General features: G+C 42.3%; 1 protein-coding gene across 1 annotated transcript in view; it reads right to left on the bottom strand.

The window, feature by feature from the left end:
- Positions 1-5,720, bottom strand: part of myo10 (myosin X) — a 111,726-nt gene extending 106,006 nt beyond the window's left edge. Inside the window, exon 1 of the mRNA XM_022761775.1 lies at positions 5,623-5,720. The gene's annotated coding sequence lies outside the window, so the exon portion shown is untranslated. The remainder of the gene's footprint in view (positions 1-5,622) is intronic.
- Between the last annotated feature and the right edge of the window lie 1,860 nt (positions 5,721-7,580).

Here is a 7,580-nt window from a genome sequence, read left to right as displayed (position 1 = left end):
AATACTTGCCATAACCTTTTTCTTTTTTTAACCAATAAGCTGAGATTTTTAAATGTAACTGTAATATTCATTACATTATATGACTTCGCAGATGCTTTTTGTCCAACAGTGGTATTACATTTTATCACCAAACATGAACACAATCTGGAAGCAATTTGGGATCAAGTTTGAGATTCAATGTCTTTCTTGAAGGACACTACGAAAAGTAGCACAAGAACCAAGGACTGAACCAAGCACTCTATCTTGTTACCCACTAACAGACACACCTGCTTCATTCAGCTCTGAGCCGCAGGTAACCCTAGTTCACTGGTTTTCTTTTTTAAAATTAAAACCCGAGCAGTTGTTTCCCAACCTTTTCCAAACTCAATAGCAACCACTTGACCAACCCACATCCGACCCTAACAATATACAAGTATACAACAACAAATAACATTTTTAAAGCTATTGAAGATTCATTTCATTTCAAGAAACTTAAAAAACATTGTTTATATTTTTAATTTTTTATTAATTACATTTATTTCACAAAACTTGTACCGTTTTTGCAAATGATTTGTCGGCCTACTTGCAAAAACCTTCGCAAGCTGGGAACTACTGCCCGAGATTGTACTTAATGACTGTGTACTTGATATATGGCACTTGCACTGAACTTCACTGCACTTGCTCTGAACATCTTATTATTTTCCTAATAAATAAAACAAAATTACACAGTAACTTTTGGAGAAAGCTTCTCATTAGGTGTCAGAGTGAAGAGAAAACCTCATGAGGCGTTCCAAGATGGGAAAGATTAGTCCCAAAGACTATGAATATGCTCAATTAAAATTTTAGCCCATTAGAATAAAGATCAAACCATGTTGCTCAGTGGCAACATTAAGGGAGAGATAGTAGAGGGTAAAGGAAAGGTCAAAGGTCAGAGGAATTTATAGGGAGTCATCCACTGGGGAATAAATATTAAAATTATTAATACTAAAATATCATGGCAGCCTGTACAGTAAAGTCTGATCCTGAATAAACACACTGTTTCTACTCACATGAATAAACACACAATATTATACACACATCATACACATAATAACACATTAACCAACACTGGGACACCAGATAAAACTATTTGTGATAAATATTAAACTGCATAAACACATTCTGGTTGATATATAAATATGAAATAAGTACACACACACACACATACACACACACACTGAGGCACGCTAAAGTGGGTGGGGCTTGCAGTAGTGTCCTCTCACTAATTGGTCAGCAACTTTCTTCCCCTCACAAAGCACAAACATCTGCTCTGCACCCGAACAGGTGACGTCCATCTCCAGTTACACACACAGGCAGCAGGCCAAACACACACATACACACACCCTTTTATTCAAATAACACTGAAACACACACCTATTGCATGTGAGTCTCTGGATGACAACGCACACACACAAATCCTCATAAAACACACAACAACAACAAAGGAGACGATGAATGTGTGACCACACTGCTCCACAATAACTGCATGAAGCAACACAAAACAAACACACTATTATTTGCATGAGTTCATGTTTCACACTGAACAGCTGGAGTTTAGTGTGTCGCTTCAGGGGGCACACTCTACATATGACCTACTTCAGGGATTGAACCTGTGACTTCTCTGTCACACAGGTGCTCCCTCCATCTGACAATCATCTCATTGTGTGAGGCGGCTGTTAGTGAAACTTTAAAGCTCAAACACACTGAGTGTGACAGTCCCGTGCTGCATTTATTTCTCACTGAGCAATTAAAAAACAACACATAGAGGGAAACAGGAGAGGAATGGAGAGAAGGAAACAGAGAAGAGGAGAGGAAAGAAGGGAGATGAGAGGGAGAGGAAGGAAGGAGAGGCGAGAGGAGGAGGGAGAGGAGAGGAAACAGGAGAGGAGAGGAGAGGAAAGGAGAGGAGGAGGAGAGAGAGGAGAGAGAGGAGAGGAAGGAGAGGAGAGAGAGGAAAGGAGAGGAGAGGGAGGAGAGGGAGAGGAAAAGAGAGAGGAGGAGGAGAGAAGGAGAGGAAACAGGAGAGGAGAGGAGAGGAGAGGAAACAGGGAGAGGAGAGGAGAGGAAGAGAGAGGAGAGAGAGGAGGAGAGGAGAGGAGAGAGGAAACAGGAAGAGAGGGAGAGAGGAGAGGAGAGGAGAGGAAACGAGAGGAGAGTGGAGAAGGAGAAAGGAGAGGAGAGGAGGAGGAAGCGAGAGAGAGAACAGGAGAGGAGAGGTGAGGAGAGGAAACGAGGAGAGGAGAGGAGAGGAGAGGAAACAGGAGAGGAGAGCAAAAGGATGAGGAGAGGAGAGGAGAGGAGAGGAGAGGAAACAGTAGAGCAGAAGAAGAGGAGAGGAGAGGAAACAGGAGAGAGAAGAAGAGGAGAGGAGAGAAGAGGAAACAGGGAGGAGAGGAAACATTAAAAGAAAAAAGATGAGTAACAAGGAGAGGGGAAAAGAGACCAAAAAAAAGTCATAAAGCTAACAAACAAGAAGAGAGGATGAGAAACAAAAACAAGGAAGAAACAAGGAAAGACAAAATTAACTCAAAAATGGAAACTAAGAAACAAGAAGCCAAAAGACAAGAGGAAGAAACAACAGACAAAACAAAAAGAACAGATACATTATTGAATGATTAGGGAACAAATCAAGAGGATTAAGATATTAAAAAGGAGAGACAAAGAAAAAGAGGAGAAAAAAGACAAGAAGAAGACAGATGGAAGAGAAGAGACAAATTATTTAATTGCACAGAAAAAGAGACCAGGGAAGAGAGAGGACTAAAAGATAAAAAAGAGACAAAAAACTAAAGAAAAGAGAAAAACAGAAGAAAAATAAAGGTGCAGAAAAGACAAGAAGAACAAACAGCTTTGTGTCGCTGTATTCTGACACAGCGGGTCGTCATGAGGGGGACATGAATGTCTGAATAATCGACACTTTAAAAGCACAAGCGACAACTTGATGGTGATAATAGATGTCGTCAGACTGACACTGTCATCACTAGAGCTAAAAACAGCCCAGAAGCTACAGCAACAACAACAACAACAAGAGCCCAACACCTCGTCTGTAGACTGTGGTGTGGAGGGTCATTAGCTTCAGTGACCAGCAGCTCTGGCTGAGTCTGTGAGTGCGAAGCAGCCAGGAGATAAGAATGCCTTAATCTGCCGATAAATCTTCAGGACAATACGCCGGCTCAACATGACCCTAAATCCTTCAGCGCTCACATTTACAGAGCGTCCTCTGGTAGTGACCCTCCGCCGCCCGGCCGCTACACAGGAAGTCTTTGTTGAAGCTGTCAGCACAGGAGGGTCGAGGAGAGTAAATCCACTCAGACAGCTCACACAGGTCAGTGTTTACTGGCCTGAGTTTTAAAGGCTGCGGTTAAAAGGGAGCTAGTCTAAACTCAATGAAGTTCAGATTAAATAAGAAATATAAAAGGACGTTATTATGAAAATAGAATGTCAAGAAACATCCACAAAGAGATTGTGCAGGGCCATGCTTTAAGTTTAGTTTCACTCCAAGTTCCTGTTCACACTCTTTCCCTGCTGCTTCACATTAAAAGTTTTCCAAACTAGCTGGAGACTTTTATTGTGAAAACAGCTATAGAAAGTGCAATATTTATGTCACTGAGATCAGTGGAGCATTGTTCACGGTGAAGAAGATGAGATGGGCTTATTCAACAGTATTTGGTCAGCAGGACAGTAAATGTTTAAACAGAGGCGGCCTCAGTGTGCTGTGGTCAACCGCAGCTGTAACAATCACTAATGTTGAGTTAAGGCCCGTTCGTGGTTTCCGCTCGCCCTGCGGACACGGACACGCATCTATTCATACAGCAATCAGTGGGCATGTGTACGGATTCTCCACTATGTGCAACAGAAAACATGATGGCTTCCTCCTGAAAAGAAAGAAGAAGCTCTCGGTTGTTTGTAACATGAAAAAGTCAAATGAACGGTGGGAAATAAACAAACTCTACATGCTGCAAAAAATGAGCGTCCACTTGACTTGACAGGCGCATGTGTGCGTGAACAGTGTGACGTCACATCACATGGACCCATGCAGCAAAAACCGCGAATTAGCCTTTGACTCACAGCAATTACAGTTAAATACATTGATCTGACAATGCAAGGGACATCCTAACAATAATTTGAAGGTGACAAATTTAGCAGCCACAATTTGCTGTATTATTAAAGCGTGGAATCAAATAATCAAATCTAAATCAAATTTGAACTTCCATCCATTTTTTGCTGCTTATCCAAGATTGGGTCACTCAAAGTAGTCCACATGTCCCTCTCCCCATCAGTGTTTTCCATCTCTTCCTGGGGGATCCCGAGGAGTTCCCAGGCCAGATACAATATATAATCTCTCCAACATGTGCTGGGTCTACACCGGGGGGCTCCTACCAGTCATACATGCCTGGAAGACCTCCAGGACCCATCAGCAGCTCTTCTCTGAGCTCCTCACCCCGTCCAGCCACGCTACAGAGGAAACTCATTTCAGCCTCTTGTTTCCATGATCTCATTCTTTCAGTCCCTACCTAAAGCTCATGACCATAGGTGAGGGTGGGAACCAAGATCCACTGATAAATCAAGAGCTTTGCGTTCCAACTCAGCTCCTTCTTCACCATGACGGTCCGGTACAACGCCTGTTGCCACACCGATCTGCCTGTCAATCTCCCGCTCCATCCTACCCTCACTCGTAAACAAGACCCAGAGATCCTTAAACTCCTTCACAGAGTTTCACCCTCAAGCGAAGTTAAAATCTGAATCTCAGCCTTCGCAAAACCAGAGTGAATTCTCTCAGGTATGAAAACTGTGCTCATCTCAGTGTCCTCATCCTTTATCCTGCTTATTCAAGTGCGATGCTTGACACCTCTAAACAAACTCTCATCTAAAGTGTCTTTCTTTTCAGTGTGTTAAAGGAGTCATAAAGTGCTGCAGCAGAGATCAGATCAGTCAGCTGTTGTGTTGGTGAATACCACATAAATCATATATAACCATGTGATGTGTGTGTGTGTGTGTGTGCTGACATGACGTGATGCTGGCAGCTTTGTCAGTCTTCCTCGTCACTTTTCGCTTTAGTGTTTGGAGTCAAAGCAAAGTATCAAAAGCCAAAAAGATCCCCACTTTGTGAAGATACACACTTCTCTCTGTGTTGGTTCAAACCTGTGGAGTTCAACGCGTCACACAGGAAATGAAATGTTTTGTGTTAAATCTAACTGATGGGTTGATTCATGTTAATTCTTCATAATCAATCCAAAGCACACAGAAATCCCCCCGTGACCTCTGTCCCATGTGTCCTTCACCTCCTCTGTGTCTGCTATTTTGACAACACACGGATCAAAGAGATAATAGAGAACCATATGGGGATTAGGGGATTTGCCCCATCTCGAGCTGATCCTAAATTATGAGAGGACCTCTTTAAGCCTTTGCTCTCTTGTAGGTTTAGGGGAAAGAAAAGTCTGTCAGTGTCAGAGGAGGTTTGGGAAAGTCGAGGAGATCTCCCTGTGAGTGGAGTCATGTTTCCCTGGTTTTTGTGTTTCTGTGGGATGGCCAGTCGTCCGAGGAAGAGGCAGAACGAGCTCTGAACGGGGCCTTTTAGTTATAAAAACAGACAGAAGTGATTCTCACCTGGCCGTAGTCTGTGGCAAAGGCAACGACACCTCCAGAGCAAGAGGACACGGTGCTGGGAAGGTACTGTTCATCCTCCCTTAACCACACCCGGTCACCCTGCAGAGAGAGAAAGAACACGTCAGTTTGAAGTACTGGAGTATTCAGCACTCAACATGTTAAATATAAGGTCCTAAATACACACTGAGATATGGTAACTGAAATTTATGCGACCCAGAAAAACCTTTATTTGTTTTCAGACATGCAAACCACTACAGCAGTAACCCTACTCATTTGGTGACATCAGAGTTTTCAGCCTCTGCAGAGACTAACATGTGCTTGATTTACCACATCGTGAAAACACAGCTGCACAGTGAACAGTTCACATAATCACCCGACATGTGTGAGAAAAACTATGGAAAATAAACATCAGGAAGTCTCAGCTCAACCTACGGCACCACAGATAAACCAACGCATCCAAAGAGTTCAGAACGGTCTGAAATGTTTTAGATCCAAACATCAACAGTTCAGCTTCAGTAGGTCTTCATGTGTCAGCAGCGTAGGAGTGAAGTGCCTACCTCATCTTTCGTGGTGGAAATTAACTGCAGTGCTGTACTGAAGCACAGTTTTGATGTACTTTGAACAGAAGTATAAAGCAGTGTTAAATATGCATTAAAATGTACAGGTGCACTGTCAGGAGAGGAAAACCAGGCAAATGCTTGGGGCCAACAGAGGGGAAATAGGTGCCCTCAATGGCCCCTCATATTTGCTCATTTTACATTGACAACTATAAACCCCCTTAAACCTCCCATAAAGACACTATACAGTACACTGCTGTTGCCCCAAAAGCTGTTGGCATTCGGGCCTGGGCCTCATAGGGAAATATTGTACTTTGTACTCCCCTACATTTATCTGACACTTTGTAGTTTTACTATATCATATTTTAAGGTCCCATATTGTGTTAAGTGAGAGTTCGATGTGTGGTTTGTTTATAAAGCAGGTCTGGGTTCTATATTAATACTGTGAAAGTATCAAACCCTCAGTCCACAGAGAAATGCACACAGCCTGTATTCAGAAACTGAGCCTTAAAACCAGCCGTCAGGACTTCTGGAACTTTGTGATGTCACAAAAAAAACAGTCACCACCCTCATCCATGCTCCAAGCCCCGCCCACCTGGACCAACCATCCAACCTTGCAGGATTTAGTTTCTCTGAGTGTTTACATGAAACCTACTGTATTTTCATTGGATCACTCAGAAGAGAGGCTCAGAGCCTCCTCTCTTTTGATTGGCTGACTGTCCTGTTGTTACTAGAGCTCCAGAGAGAAGCCTGAGAGAGGAGATGTAAAACTGCATTCAAGATGAACTTTTTATTCTTAAAACCACAAATATATATTCTTATGGATCAACCCTTCAAATAAAACAGGAAAAATGTAAAATATGGAGCTTTAAATATAAATATATTTATTCTGCCCTTGCTGCTTCCCCGGCGCAGCTATGCAGATAGCGAACTCATCCACTGCAGACACGTGAACGTCATTTTAGGATTTTATTCACAGGCCCACAGATAGACAGAGTAAAAACTGTAAAAAAGCATAAATCACAATTAGACTTGCCTTTTTTATTAATAAAAAAGAATGAACACAAATATACAGGTAGCAAATAAGAGCTAATAAGCTTAGTCAACACTACCTACAGATGCCTGCTAGATACCCGCGCATGTTAGCATGCTATGCTAGCGCCATGAAGCTAACACTAAATAAACGTTTTTTCATAAACTATCTAACATTCCTCACAAGTCATAAGCACTACATAAACGAACAAACTTACGAGTTGTGCTCACAGAAGACGTTAAAGACCTCAAATCAACAGCAATAATGTATTAGAATGACAGGAGAAATAGCAAATGTAGTGAACTTTCACTTCCTGTCACTCGCCCTTTTTTCTTTCTATTTCCTGTTTGAACCTTCAAACTAAAAGC

Source organism: Seriola dumerili, unplaced genomic scaffold (assembly GCF_002260705.1).
Source record: "Seriola dumerili isolate Sdu_G_001 unplaced genomic scaffold, Sdu_1.0 BDQW01000432.1, whole genome shotgun sequence".
Taxonomy (NCBI): Eukaryota; Metazoa; Chordata; class Actinopteri; order Carangiformes; family Carangidae; genus Seriola; species Seriola dumerili.
Note: the sequence above shows the minus strand (reverse complement) of the source record. Positions and strands in the feature narration are given on the sequence as shown.